At 38.2% G+C, this 6000-nt stretch overlaps 1 long non-coding RNA gene across 1 annotated transcript in view; it reads right to left on the bottom strand.

The window, feature by feature from the left end:
- Window positions 1–307: 307 nt before the first annotated feature.
- LOC120223169 overlaps window positions 308–6000 on the bottom strand; it is a 49094-nt gene continuing 43401 nt past the window's right edge. The window contains exons 2-4 of the long non-coding RNA XR_005526216.1: window positions 4901–5029; window positions 802–916; window positions 308–376 (exon numbers count right to left, since the gene is read on the bottom strand). This is a non-coding gene — a long non-coding RNA (uncharacterized LOC120223169). The remainder of the gene's footprint in view (window positions 377–801; window positions 917–4900; window positions 5030–6000) is intronic.

The following is a 6000-nucleotide window of genomic DNA, read 5'->3' as shown; positions in this document are numbered from 1 at the left end:
CTCACTTTTTTCAGCACCATTATACCATTAAAAAAAATAACCTGAGTGTTATATGGAAATCAACTTGACAATAAACTATTTTAAAAAATAATAATCTGCTAATTTGAAATAACTGCTTCAGTTGGGGTTGCCAGATTTGGCAAATGAATAGATAGGATGTCCTGTTGATTTTGAATTTCATATAAAAACAAGTCTTAGAATATATATGTCCCATGCAATATTTGAGTCCTAAACCAAAAATTGTCATTTATTTGAAATTCATATTTAGCTGCATATCCTGTATTTTATCTGACAAACCTACCATTAGCTCTTACTACGTTTTTTTCTGTGCCTTCTGTGCATTCTAATGAGTCTCCGGTCACAAGGAGGAAGGCTGCTGATAGTGGAGCAAATACAGTCATTAGAGATAAGAGAACCCAAGTCTTAGACATACCATTTCAGTTTCACCTGGACTATTGAATTATATGAGCTGTAAATTCTTATTACTGTTTTTAAAAAGTCTAAGATGGTTTTTCAGTATTTGGAACTATAAACATCTTAAATGACATAGAATACATTGTGTTCTCATAACTGAAATTAGTGTACATTTTAGCTTACTGGGGGGGGGGAGATGTAGCTGAATTACTTTATAAAATAATCACCATACTATCCCATTGACATATATCTAATTTTGAATATATTTTTGGATTTAAATTAAGCACAGGACTGCAGGTGTAAATAAACAATGGGATTGCCAGAATCAGAGAAAGTAATAGATAACGGAAAATTTAACGGTAAACTTTTGATACTTTGGTTACTTACCTCCTTAGAATGGGTAGAGTAATATTCACAAAGTCTGAGGTAGAGAAGCACCAGTTTTCAGCATTACTATACTTCATTAGAGTCTTAACCATTTTATTTATTGTGACTCTTCTCCCTATGGGATTAATATTTTAAAATACAGCGATAAAGATATTGCTGGCATAGGGTTCCTCTTGAGGGATGGAATTAGTTCAGGGAAGGTCATGATAAGCTGGGAGCTAAAGAATCCATATATTTGTATTTACTGCTCCTTTGCCCACCTTCCTAAATGTAGAGAATGACTGTGTCAGGGTTCACAGCACAGGACAGACTGAGCTGACCTTCCCAGGATTGCAGAGTAGTAAGGCCTGGGTAAGAAAATGTCTGTTTTTTTTTTTTTTTAATGTTTTATTTATTTCTAGGAGAGAGAGAGAGACAGCGTGAGCAGGGGAGGGTCAGCGAGAGAGGGAGTCACAGACTGAAACAGGCTCCAGGCTCTGAGCTGGCAGTCAGCACAGAGCCTGACGCGGGGCTCGAACCCACGAAACGTGAGATCATGACCTAAGCGAAAGTCGGACGCTTAACCGACTAAGCCACCCAGGCGCCCCAAGAAAATGTCTGCTTCTAAAGGTGATAAAAAGAGTGTTCCTTGAAGGAAGTTATAACTTCAATGCAAGGAGTAGAGTTTTCTCAATGTTATTAGCAAGAGGAACTTTAGCTGGTAACGGTAACATGTAATATCATTTTGAATGGAATTCCAAGTAGTTCTGGTCTTCCCTTTGTCAGAACACAGTGGAAACCAGTATGTAATGCATGCGTGACGTTGAATGCATCACAGAAACCTCCATTATTGGTAATTGTGATGATTACAACTGATAACTTAAAAAAAAAGTTACTGTTTACTTTTGAGAGAGAGAGACAGAGAGATAGAGCATGAGCAGGGGAGGGGCAGACAGGGAGGGAGACACAGAATCCAAAGCAGGCTGCAGGCTCTAAACTGTCAGCACAGAGCCTGACGCAGGGCTCGAACCCATGAACTGTGAGATCATGACCTGAGCTGAAGTCGGAGGCTTAACCCACTGAGCACTGTTTCAGATGCTACCTTCCTCCACTCTCCAAACATGGCATTGTCACTAAAGAATTGCAGTAAATATTTTCATATAACTTCTGGTTTATCATTATGTTTTATTTCGTTATCTCTGTCAGTGTCACTTGAATTAATGACTTCATTTCTGATTTCAACTACAAGGAGTCAACCCTATGAAGAACTGCTTTCTTTCCTACTGCTGCAATGATTCCCAGGGTAAGGAGGTCTTGGTTTTCCCAGCAAGGTGACTGGGAAAGTCTGTAGACTTCCCAAAGCACATACGGTAGCCACTGGCAGTGGGAATGTTAAATATGCAAAAACTTTTAACAGCACAAAAAGTTTATAGTTGATTGGAAAGCGGCCATATGGAAAGTCTATCCTACCCTACTTATTCTTTTAATGTGGCATGGTTGTAAATGAGGACAATGAAATGAAATAATTGAAATAACTCTTGGATCGCAATGTGTGAAAGCTTCAGTTATAATAATGTCTCTGAACAAAATAAGAAAAAAATATATACTTTTAACTGAATTATTTGTTAAAATCAAAAGCTTTTTTTAATATCTGTTTTTGCATTTTTAAATGAATTGTCAATAGCAGGTAATGTGTAGTACTCACTAATAACATGGTCAAGGTCCATCAAATGATGCAGGCTATTTAGAGTTCAAGAGTATTTTGTGATACCCAAGGAATCAACAGTTGGAGAATGTGTGAAGGAATGGCATGTCAACAAGGTAGGCCTTGCACTGATGCCTGCCTTCTTTCTGCTAAACTGTAGACCTCTGGCTGATTGTTTATGTTAAAAGAATGACCTTGTTAAAGTAAATAAAGGTTCTTTTCAGATAGCTTTAAACGTCATTAAAATAGTGCTTCATAGAATTTTAAGGTTGAAGAGCTATATGGTTTCTTTTTTTGTCATGAAGATAATAAAAAATCTTGGCTAATTAAGAACTACAAGCAATTGTCATTTTTTGGAATAGCCAGATTGTTATTATTATTGTATTTATTTATATCTGTTTTATTTATTCATATATATAATTTGCACTCACTTTTGGTTCTAGAAAGTACTTTCCAACTTCTAGTCTCTGGAAGCTCTGAGGATCCTATTTACACCTTTGTGAAGTTATCTGCCTGTGCAGTTATTCCTGTTAAATGCTGGATTCCTCCTTTAGCCAGGGGGAAGCAACTTAAGGGCCAACCAAAACTATTCCCTGAAATCTAGAAAGCAGAGTGAAGCACGACCTCCATTCTCAGTACAATGTGCAAACAACAACAATAATAAAGACAATGGACGAAGTATTGTTACTGTTGGTAGAAAAAAAATCCACCTCATCAGCAAGGAAGAGAAATGATATTTATTAATGTGAAAGGATTTGAATGTCTTTTTTCTGCTTCTGGTGTTCAAATTGTTTTACTTTGTTCATATGGTTTTCTATATAAAATTTGTGGAGTTAGTGGTCACTTGATTGACATGTGTAAAAGATCATTCCATTATGCAAGCTAACACTTTTTAGTGGAATATGTTTTAAAAATCTAGTCTATCTTGCATTGTAAATGGCAAACTGAATTGACAATAAAATTATGTGCATGTCAAATTTGGTCCCTCATTGCTTGACAGGAACATACTGGCTGACAGAAGAATCCAAAGTCTTTTGCAAAATCCTATTTTTCATTTTTAATTACTCACAATGACCAAATTATGAGGATATGTCTTGGACGAGTTTAATCTTTCCCTTTTCATAATGGTTTTGTATTAAAGCATAAAATTAAGGTGAATTGACTTATATCTGCCTTCAGAAAATATCTGGCATTAATGGAAATAATTATTCTATTCCTTGCCAGAATGTCTGGATAAACTGAAATGAGTATAATTTATCACAATGTTATTTTTTTTTCAGAAATGAGACAAAGAAGCACTATAACACATTCACTTTCCATTATGCCATTTCCTTCAGACATTTGCCACATTATGAGCTCCTACAGGGAAATCATTATCTTTCTTATAACAAAAAAAATGAGGCGAGTCACCATTTCATTACCTATATTTCAAAAAGTTAAATGATTTAAAATGCCTGCCCTGGGAGATCACTGCACTTGCTTGTCTGTGTTTCCACAAGCACTGTTATCCTTAGCTATAACTCATTTTTGAAATGCCAAACGTCAGGCAGAGTAATGTTTACCAGATTTAACCTTGTTCACTTTATTGGTTAAAATGAATCCATTGAATATGTGCAAGGGAGATGAAAGTGTCCATTCAGAAAAAGAAAATAAGTAGGTCTTATCTAGAGATTCATGTATACAATTACTATACTTTCACATGACTTCAAATGGCTAAAATGTTATGCTTACTGTGATAGGCACTGAATAAATATACAAACAACAGAAGTATATGTACACTGATGGCATGTTAAACGAGGTCCGTTTGAACATGAGAGGTAATTTATCATAACTCAGAGGACTTTGGAGCAAGGCAAAACCATAGTTACAGCCTTGTATCTGGACTGTGACCATGAGCAACTTACTTACACTCCTATCCTCAGTGTCATGAATTCTATGCTCTGCTACCCAGATCTCTATTTTGGGATTGAACTATTTTTTTCTCCCAGCAGCTGTAAGGTTGTCTAGCAACTGATCTCAGCTGCTAGTCCTTTCCTAGATCTATTCTCATCTAAAGAGAGCTGCCCTTCCCAAGTCCACACCCTTCTCCAGAGGCGGACCACCACAGAAGAAGGAGCCAAACAATATGTGGTAGGTCACTTTGGATTCTGAAACTCACATGTTTCATACCAGGGAGTAATACCAGGATCCACACAGAGGGTGACTAAATGCTACCAATTTTGGAGAAAGCCCAAAGTATGGAAAACCCAGGCGAATGTACAAATGTCTCTTAGGTCATATGACTGTGTTATGAGAGCTATCAGTAGGGGGAAAGGATGCTCTGTGGCATTTCTGGAAAGCACCAATGGGAAAATCACAATATACTCCCAAGATGTTGAAGCAAGGCTATGCCATATCGAGGAGAATATTACATACCAACTAACGAAGGAAGAAGCAGCAACACAGATATGTTGGCTCAGGATGGCCCTTGTTGTAGATAGTCTTGAAAGACAAGGCGGAGGAGAAATCCTGAGTCAAGGTTTGGGTGATGCATCAGCTATTTGCCTGTGTAGAAAGAGAAGAGTTCTTTGGTTAGAATATATAGAAAGTCATGCGCTGTGGTGAGAAGCTAAGACATTTGACCAGGGACAAGATGGAATACTTGGGAAAAGTGGGTCAAAGGACCTATGTGGACACCAGGTTCAATATTATTGTTATTGTGTGCTGATGCCCATCAGAGAATATCCAGTAAGGAAGCATTTAGTAATAACATAGACACAATTACCTGGACAGGTGATGGGGCCAGCCTGCCTTTAGCCACCCCAATGCTGACATATGAGCACAACTGGGAAGCCCTGGTGACAATAATGGAGGCTACACATGAGTCTGACAAAAGGGGCTCCTGCTCATCAAGCCTGATTTATAGACTGCCCCTGATGAATGCCAGCAAGAGGTCAACTATTGGCTCCCAACAGAGAAGCATCCCTCAAGGAGGAGAACCAGTTACTTGGCCCCGACTACAGTGCATCTCTTCCACTCTGAGATGGCAATTTATACTCACAGGAATTGTCATTCCGAACATGGGCTCCCTTTCCTTGCCAGCAGGGCTTAGTCAGGACCATTATGCAAGGTCTTGAAAAATTTTTGATTCAACAGTCATGACCCCTTACGACGTCAGACCGAAGGACACACTTTGTAACAGGAAAGTCATGGAAGGGATGTATGGTTCCTAACACATAGTGCACTATTCAGAAGCAGCTGACCTAACAGAGTGATGGAATAGCCTAAAGAAAGTGTGGCTAACACACAAGAAGCATGTTCCTCCAGACTAAGGATACTCATTAAATTAGTGACCATAGTATGGTGCTGTGTCCTCCAACAGGTAAAGTACTTAAGTCTTGGATTCTGGACATGGATGAAGTGGCCTCGTATACCAACACTCCCAGTAACCCACTTGTGTTTTTTTACTTTGCAGCTATGAGTTCTGTGTATATTAGAAGTCCTGAATCCCAAAGGGAAAATGCTGCCACAGGGAA

This window comes from Hyaena hyaena, unplaced genomic scaffold (genome assembly GCF_003009895.1).
Source record: "Hyaena hyaena isolate Hyena2069 unplaced genomic scaffold, ASM300989v1 scaffold_970, whole genome shotgun sequence".
NCBI lineage: Eukaryota > Metazoa > Chordata > Mammalia > Carnivora > Hyaenidae > Hyaena > Hyaena hyaena.
Note: the sequence above shows the minus strand (reverse complement) of the source record. Positions and strands in the feature narration are given on the sequence as shown.